Consider the following 9,853-nt stretch of genomic DNA (forward strand, 5'->3'; position numbering starts at 1 on the left):
ACTAAAAATACAAAAATTAGCTGGATATGGTGGCACATGCCTGTAGTCCCAGCTACTTGGGAGGCTGAGGCAGGAGAATTGCTTGAACCCAAGAGGCGGAGGCTGCAGTGAGCTGAGATATGGCGCCACTGCACTCCAGCTTGGCAAGAGAGCAAGACTCTGTCTGAGAAAAAAAAAAAAGAGGAAACAAAGCTACTCTGTTTTCCCTCCCTCAGTCTGTGGACTGAGACTCAGGGCTGCCAGAGCTGTTCTTGGGATGAACACAGGGTCTCACTCACATGCAAAAGTAGCTATGTCTGAACTCTAAGCATCTTTAATACAGGCACACATGTGCACACACACACACTAGTGACAGCAGATGTGTCCCCCGTGGTGACCCCTGGCCTTGCTTTCACTCTTCCTTGCGTATGTCAGGGGGTCTGAGCAGGCCAGGAACCCTGGCCTCGCACACTGACAAGGGGTGATTTGAGTGGCTTCTGTGTGCCCGAGTGCAGGGCTGAGACCCCGCTTTTCTGTTGAAGAAGGAGTTTCAGGGTTTGATAAATGACCGTTTAATGCTGGCAGGAGAGTTGGCTCATCATTGGGCAGCAACAATCATCGTAATTAGAGATGGGCTGGAAGCGGAAGGCCCAGCCCTGCTGTCCTGCACTGCCTCGGAGCCTGACTCTTCTACACTAACCCTTTCTGGGCCTTGGTGCTGCAGGAAGCCAGGGGTATCATCCAGAAAGAAGAATGTTCTCCGGGCAGCCGGCTGGGTCCTCTGTGGAGCCATGAGCCTGGGTGTCAGTGGGTCATTGAGCAATTCAGGAGAGGGCAGGAGAGTGGCCATTGTGTGCTGGGGGCTGTGGGGACCCAGCCCAGGTAAGGAGCAGCCACCGTGCAGTGTGGAGCGCCACTGCCTTGCCAGGTCTTCCAACTTGTCAGGAGAGTACAAACATTCAGGCTATTTTTGTGTGTGTGGTAAAATACAAGTAACATAAACTTTACCATTTTACTCATTTTAAAGCGTGCAGTTCTCCAGCATTAGATGTACTCACATTGCTGTGCAAGCGTCACCAGCGTCCATCTGCAGAACTTTTTCATCTCCCCAAACTGAAAGTCTGTCCATATTAAACGTGGATCCCCACCACCCTCTCCCAGCCCCTGGCACCCATCATGCTACTTTGTGTCTCTATGAATTTGAGCAGGTTATTCTTTTAGAGAATGAAAACTCCTTCTTTAAAAATGTAGCCTCATTTACAATGGGCCACTGGAATGCGCCAATGAATTTCCAATGTACATCAACAAATTAACACTCCTGAAACTGAACTTTTGATTTTGACTTTTCCATCAAATGTGGCTTTGTGATTTTTTTTTTTTTTTTTTTGGAGATAGGATCTCACTCTGTCACCCAGGCTCACTGCAGCAGCCTCAATCTCCTGGGCTCATGAAATCCTCCTATCTCAGCCTCCCAAGTAGCTGGGACCACAGGCGTGCACCACCACACCTGGCTAATTTTTTGATTTTTTGTAGAGATGGGGTCTCAGTTGCCTAGGCTGATCTCGAACTCCTGGGCTCAAGTGATCCTTGGGCCTCGGTCTCCTAACATGTTGGGATTACAGGCGTGAGCCACTACACACATCCTGGATGCACCTCTTAACTTATATGTGCCTCAGTTTCCTTATCTGATAAAATGGAAATAATTATAGGACCCACCTAATATGATTGTTGTGAGGATAAAATAAGTTCATTACATAAAGCCAGTTAATGCTAATATTTTATTATAATTATAAAAATTACTTCTGTTACTATTAAATCTATTATTTCACAATATGTTACAATTATTTATTTCCATGTCTGCCCATGTAAGATTGTGAATGTCTGAAAACAGGGACTGTATCTAACCAATTTATGTTTCCCCAGAGACTAACCCATGCTTTATTCGCGTTTAGCAGGTGCTCAATTAATGTCTGGGGAAAAAAGGAAGAAAGAAAAGGAAGGAAAGAAGGAATGAGGATGGCCGGCCGTGGTGGCTCACATCTGTAATCCCAGCACTTTGGGAGGCCGAGGCAGGCGGGTCACGAGGTCAGGAGATCGAGACCATCCTGGCTAACACGAGGTCAGGAGATCAAGACCATCCTGGCTAACATGGTGAAACCTTGTCTCTACTAAAAGTGTAAAAAATTAGCTGGGCATGGTGGTGGGCACCTGCAGTCCCAGCTACTCGGGAGGCTGAGGCTGGAGAGTGGCGTGAACCCGGGGGGTGGAGCTTCCAGTGAGCCCAGATCGCGCCACTGTACTCCAGCCTGGGGGACAAGCGAGAGACTCTGTCTTAAAAAAAAAAAAAAGAAAAAAAAAAAAAGGAATGGATGAGGTAATCCTCCCAGTGATATGTCAGGACACTCCTAAGACACAAAGTCTGCAGAGTGGTACTTTTCCCAGGGTCTCCCTCTTTACTCCATCATAGGCATGCAGCGTGCAGTCCCACCTTGTTTCAGCGACTGCCACGTAACCATCTGCCCTAAAACGTGGTGGCTTAAATCCACAACCTATTTTCTATTATATGTATTATATTATAAATTATGTACAACATATATAATTATAAGTTATATATAATGATGACATATCTATTATTTCACAAGATAATGTAATTACTTATTTCCACATCTTCCATGTGAGATTGTGTGAATTTCACAATTAATTTATAATAAGTCATATATTACATATTATATATATAATAAACCTATCACAAACTATTGTATCTCTTGATTTTTGGCTCAGGAATTTGGAAAATTTTTTCTGCTCCTCACTGGTGTTGCTGGAAGTCGCTCCACGGCTGGCAGATGAGCTGGCTTGGAAGATACAAGGTGGCTGCACTCACTATTGGGGACCCTAGCTCAGATGGCTGCCAGGCTGGGCCCAGCTGGGACTGTCTCCTACACGTGGTCTCTCCAGCACGGTAATGTCATGGAAGCCTCAGACTCCTCACACAGATGCTGGATCCCCCGGAAGGAGTGTTTCCAGGGGTCCCCAGCAGAATCAGCAAGCAAAGCTGCTGACACCCCGCGTCGGAAGTGCCAGAGCACCTCTGCTGTTGTGGTCTATTGGCAAGCCAATCACTAAGGCCGGCCTGTACTCAAAGGAAGAAGAATTAGATCCCACCTCTCCATGGGATGTGCAGCAGATTAATTCCGGGTCTTGGTTAACCTACCATGTTCTTTCTGTCCACTGCAGGTGTTTTAAACCAGAGGCCACTGGGTCTCATGGACAACTGGCAGTGAATCTGTGAATTCCCTGAGTGCACAGTTTTAAACAAATATGCAAAATGTGCATTGTTTTTTTTCAGGGAAATCTGAACTAACAAGATTATGAATCACTCACCAAATGGTGGTCTTCCTTTTAACTGAGGCTTATCTCATCCTACTACAAAAATTTCCCGAGAAAACGTGAAGAGTCTTGTAAATCTTTCCAACAATGTAGAAAACCAAAGGTCATCCTTTAACTCCCTGCCTTGCCCAGTCCTGTCCCCTCCTCAAAGATAATCCCTGCTATTAATTGATGTGTATTTTTCATGATGTTTTCCCATGCGTTGCACAGATAGGTAAGGTTTTAAAAAATACAAATAGCTTCATTCTCTTCATACTTTTTTTCCTGTAATCTGCTTATTTTTCACTTTTAACATTATGTATAGGACATGGGTTCATGCTAGTAGTTCTAGACTTATCCCATGTTGAGGAGTAGCCTCCTTGAACTCAGCCAGTGAACAATTTGTAATGCTGTACACGCAACTGTTCCTCTACGAATTCACCCGCATGTTGTCAATTTTCCACTCTTGCCAACAGCGCTGCTGTAAACAGCCCCACTTTACCTCCTTGTGCACATGTGAGAGTGATTCTCTTGGTAAGTACCTAGAGGTGGAATTGTCAGATCATTAGATATGTGCAATACAATTTGATTTTTTTTAAAATTTTACATTAAGTTCTGGGATACATGTGCTGACCTTGCCGGTTTGTTAATAGGTGTACCTGTGCCATGGTGGTTTGCTGCACCTATCAATCCATCATCTAAGTTTTAAGCTCTGCATGCATTAGGTATTTGTCCTAATGCTATACCTCCCATTGCCCCCACTCCACGACAGGCCCCAGTGTGTGATGTTCCCCTCCATGTGTTCTCATTGTTCAACTCCCACTTATGAGTGAGAACATTCGGTGTTTGGTTTTCTGTTCCTGTGTTAGTCCGCCGAGGGTGATGGTTTCCAGCTTCATCCATGTCCCTACAAAGGACATGAACTCATTCTTTTTTATGGCTGCATAGTATTCCATGATGTATACGTGCCACATTTTCTTTACCCAGTCTATCTTTTTTTTTTTTTTTCCCTGAGATGGAATCCCACTTTGTCGCCCAGGCTGGAGTGCAGAGGTGCAATCTCAGCCCACTGCAACCCTTGCCTCCCAGGTTCAATTGATTCTCCTGCCTCAGCCTCCTGAGTAGCTGAGACTACAGGTACCCACCACCATGCCCAGCTAATTTTTGTATTTTTTGTTTTGTTTTGTTTTTTGGAGACGGAGTCTCGCTCTGTCGCCCAGGCTGGAGTGCAGTGGCCAGATCTCAGCTCACTGCAAGCTCTGCCTCCCGGGTTTATGCCATTCTCCGGCCTCAGCCTCCCAAGTAGCTGGGACTACAGGCGCCCGCCACCTCACCCGGCTAGTTTTTTGTGTTTTTTTTAGTAGAGACGGGGCTTCACCGTGTTCGCCAGGATGGACTCAATCTCCTGACCTCGTGATCCGCCCGTCTCAGCCTCCCAAAGTGCTGGGATTACAGGCTTGAGCCACCGCGCCTGGCCAATTTTTGTATTTTTTTAAGTACAGACAGGGTTTCACCATGTTGGCCAGGCTGGTCTTGAACTCCTGACCTCAAGTGATCTGCCTGCCTTGGCCTCCCAAAGTGCTGGGATTACAGGCATGAGCCACTGTGCACAGCCCAGTTTTCATCTTTTTAATTGATGATAAAATGATTTACATTGCATGACATGGGCTCACTGGCAACAGTGGATGTCACATGTAGTGCCTGGCACATTGTATGTTTTCAAGAAAACTTTCTTTTTTTTTTTTTTCTGAGGTGGAGTTTCGCTCTTGTCACCTAGGCTGGAGTACAATGGCACCATCTCAGCTCACTGCAACCTCTGCCTCCCGGGTTCAAATGACTCTCCTGTCTCAGCCTCCCGAGTAGCTGGGATTACAGGTCCCACCACTGAACCCGGCTAATTTTTGTATTTTTAGTAGAGACTGAGTTTCACCATGTTGGCCAGGCTGGTCTCGAACTCCTGACCTCAGGTGATCCACCCACCTTGGCCTCCCAACGTGCTGGGATTATAGATGTGAGCCACCGTGCCCAGCCGAAAACTTTCTTTACAGGGTGTTTCTGTTTGTGGCTTAGCCTCTCTCTGACAGGAAAAGGCTGTGCGATAGAAGGGAAGGTGTGCTTGGATCTTCAGGCTGTCATTTCCCCAGCCCAGCTCATGAGCTTCTGGTGGAATTCACTCTAACCCTGAGTCCATGGGTAGACCTGGGATACAGGGATTGGTAATCAGAATGTCATATTCCTCTGGCCACAGTCACTGGTTCGGGGATAAGCATGTGACCCATTCAGAACCACAGCCAGGAAAATGCCACATGAGGAAGAGCTGGGATTAGTCTCAGCTCCTGGGTTGCCTGGGGCACACAGGGGAGGAATGAACCAGAAACAAAGTCGGAGTCTGCTATTAAGAAGGAAAGAGGCCAGGCGTGGTGGCTCATGCCTATAATCCCAGCACTTCGGGAAGCCGAGGTTGGAGGATCACTTGAGGTCAGGAGTTGGAGACCAGCCTTGTCAACATGGTGAAATCCCGTCTCTACTAAAAATACAAAATTTAGCTGCGCGTGGTGCTATGCGCCTGTAATCCCAGATACCTGGGGGGCTGAGGCACAAGAATCACTTGAACCCAGAGGCAGAGGTTGCAGTGACCCGAGATCGCACCACTGCACTCCAACCTGGGTGATTTGACCCCGTGTCAAACAAACAAAGGAAAAGAATGATGGATGCCAGGTAGATACTCAACAATGCCCAATATCAAAGATGATCCCACACACAGAGATGAAGAAACTGAGGAATGGAGACGTGAAGAAACTTGTCCAAGAATAGCTGGCTAACTCCAGATACTACCTTTTTTTTTTTTTGAGACGGAGTCTCACTCTGTTGCCCAGGCTGGAGTGCAGTGGCGGGATCTCAGCTCATTGCAAGTTCCGCCTCCCATGTTCACGCCATTCTCCTGCCTCAGCCTCCTGAGTAGTTGGGATTAGAGGCGCCGCCACCACGCCCAGCTAATTTTTTGTATTTTTAGTAGAGATGGGGTTTCACCGTGTTAGCCAGGATGGTCTCGATCTCCTGACCTCGTGATCTGCCCACCTCGGCCTCCCAAAGTACTGGGATTACAGGCATGAGCCTCCACGCCCAGCCAGATCCTATGTTCTTAATCATAATACAATAATTTTCATTTCTGCTTGATTCTCTGTTTGGATTCTTCTTTTCTTTTCTTTCTTTCTTTCTTTTTTTTTTTTTTTGAGACAGAGTCCCGCTTTGTTGCCCAGTGCAGTGGCGTGATCTCGGCTTACTGCAACCTCCACCTCCCGGGTTCAGGTGATTCTCCTGCCTCAGCCTCCTAAGTAGCTGGGATTACAGGTGTGAACCACCACACCTGGCTAATTTTTGTATTTTTAGTAGAGATGGGGTTTTACCATGTTGGCCAGGCTGGTCTCCAACTCCTGACCTCAAGCGATCCACCCACCGTGTCTTCCCGGAGTGCTGGGATTACAGGCGTGAGCCACTGCTCCTGGCAGATTTTCATTTTCCATGACTTTCAACAGATGGTAATCTCCTTGAAGGCATGGGCCATATATGAGTCATTCTCCAGTTTATCCTCAGCACCCGACACTGCTTGGCACAGAGTCAGGGATTAACAGGACTCATATTTGGTGAATGAATGGGTGAACATGAAACCCACACACAGAGCCCTAGATCTTTAGGTCTCTAAGAAATTCCATAGCCACTTTTCAGACTTTGATGTGCACACAAATCACCCAGGATCTCATTAGAAGGCAGGTTCAGATTCATCAGCACTAGGGTGGGGCCTGAGATTCCGGATTTCAAACAAGGTGCTAGGTAATGTGGATGCTATTGTTTCAAGAACCACACTTTAAGAAACAAGGTCTAGATGGCTGTGCCATCCCAGTGGCAGTCACTAGCCACATGTGGCTATGAGCATCTGAAACACGGCGAATCCCAACCGAGACGTGCTGTAAATGTAAAATACATGCTAGATTTCAAAACTTATTTAAAAAGCACTATAAAACGTTTTATAATTCTTAAAAAAAAAAAAAGAAAAAACCAAAAGAGGCCAGGCATGGTGGCTCACACCTGTAATCCCAGCACTTTGGGAGGCTGAGGTGGGTGGGTCACCTGAGGTCAGGAATTCGAGACCAGCCTGGCCAACATGGTGAAACCCTGTTTCTACTAAAAATACCAAAAAATAAGCCGGGCATGGTGGCACGTGCCTGTAATCCCAGCTACTCGGGTGGCTGAGGCAGGAGAATCGCTTGAACCTGGGAGGTGGCAGTTGGTAGAGGTTGCAGTGAGCCGAGATCATGTCACTGCACTCCAGCCTGGGCAATAGAGTGAGACTCCCACTCAAAAAGAAAGAAAAAAAAAAAGAATATATGTGATGCCAAACACTGGAAACAATGCGATATGGTTCGGATCTGTGGCCCTGCCCAAGTCTCATGTTTAATTGTAATCTGCAGCATTGGAGGTGGGGCTGGGTGGGAGGTGATTGGATCATGGGGGCGGGTTTCGCATAAATTGTTTAGCACCATCTGTTTTGTGCTGTTCTCGGATTCTTGTGAAAGCTGGTTGTTTAAAAGTGCGTGGCACCTTCCCGCTTGCTCTCTCTCCTGTTCCAGCATTGGGAGACCCCTTCCTCCCACTTTGCCTTACACCGTGATTGTAAGTTTCCCGAAGCCTCCCCAGAGCGGAACAGATGTCAGCATATTGCTTCCTGTACAGCCTGTGGAACCACGAGCCCAGTGGAACTGGTTTCTTTGTCAATTACCCAGTTTCAGGTATTTCTTTACAGCGGTGTGAGAACAGCCTAATACACACTGGAAAGACTCGACATTAGGCGACTGAATAAATGCATTTTGTTGTGCTTGTGGAAAGGAAGGTTACACTGCAGCTGCAAAGGAACCAGACCTGGGTTCATCAGTGTGGATACATTTTAAAGGCTAATGTAGGGTGGGAAAAGCAAGTTGCAGAATGATAAGTACAGAATGATCCATTGGTATGAAGTTTAGAAAACATGCAAAACACTATTACATAGGGATAAAAGCATAACAAATATAAAGATATACCTAGGGGCCAGGCGCAGTGGCTCATGCCAGTAATCCAAGCACTTTGGGAGGCCGAGGCGAGCGGATCACTTGAGGTCAGGAGTTTGAGACCAGCGTGGCCAACATGGTGAAACGCTGTCTCTACTAAGAATACAAAATTAGCCGGGCGTGGTGGTGCACACCTGTAATCCCAGCTACTCAAGAGGCTGAGGCAGGAGAATTGCTTGAACCTGGGAGACAGAGATTGCAGTGAGCCGAGATCACGCCATTGCATTCTAGCCTGGGCAACAAGAGCAAAACTCTGTCTAAAATATATATATATATATGTAGGAATGAGAAACATCAAATTCAGGATAGTGGTTATCTTAGAGGGGAAGGAGAGGGAAGGAAGAGGTTCCTGGGGATCTATTTTTAGAAAACTGGATATAATTACTTATTCATTAAAGAAAAGCTACCGCTTAAAACATAGTCCATTTTGACTACAGAAGATATGGATGCTATAATTTTATTGTTAAAACTTCTGCTCTGTCAAATATTAGTTTTTATTTCTAAATAACTCATTTCATTTTTTATATTTATCACAGCCATGCATGCTTATGGCTTAAAGACTCAAATCAGTCTACACGGTTTGTTGACTACATAAAGATACAAATTTTTTTTTTAACTGGTTGGTAGAAACAGGTGTTTGCTTTCTTATTCTCTAAAATGTTTTATAAATCTGAAGCATTTCATTAAAAAATACTCATAAAATCACTGTAAGGCCAGGAGCGGGAGCTCACACCTATAATGCCAGCAGCATCTTGAGAGGCCAAGGTGGGTAGATCACTTGAGCCCAGGAGTTTGATACCAGCCTGGGTAACATGGCCAAACCCCGCCTCTACAGAAAATAAAGAAAATTAGCCAGGCTGGTTGTGTATACCTGTAGTCCCAGGTACTCAAGAGGCTAAGGTGGGAGGATCACTTGAGCTTGGGAGGTGAAGGTTGCAGTGAGCTGTGATCGTGCCACTGTACTCCAGTCTGGGCAACACAGCGAGACCCTGTCTCAGAAAAAGAAAATCAATAAACCTCCTTCGGAATTGCTCTGTGTCTACATATTTAGTGATCTTAATCTTTTCTAAAACTTGAATTCACCCATCTCATATTCCACTAGCTTCTCTATTTTCTTGGAGTCATTTATCATGCTCACCCTTCTTCTTTGCTTCCCACTCATCGCATCCAAGTTTTATTGTTCAGAAGCCCTGATGAAGAAGGGTTCTAATTTAGGGTCATAGCCCCGGTGGACTTTCTTTATTTCTGTTGGGCGTGGTGTTGGAGCTAGTTTGGAAAGTGTATTCAATATGATAATTACAGAGTGGATGACAGCCAGAGAGCTCTCTGCCCCTTTTGATATCTTTTAAAAAATGCCTTGAAGTTCCCACTCCCCAGTCATATGCAGTTCCAAAGCTCTACCAAAT

This window comes from Chlorocebus sabaeus, chromosome 2 (assembly GCF_047675955.1).
Source record: "Chlorocebus sabaeus isolate Y175 chromosome 2, mChlSab1.0.hap1, whole genome shotgun sequence".
Taxonomy (NCBI): domain Eukaryota; kingdom Metazoa; phylum Chordata; class Mammalia; order Primates; family Cercopithecidae; genus Chlorocebus; species Chlorocebus sabaeus.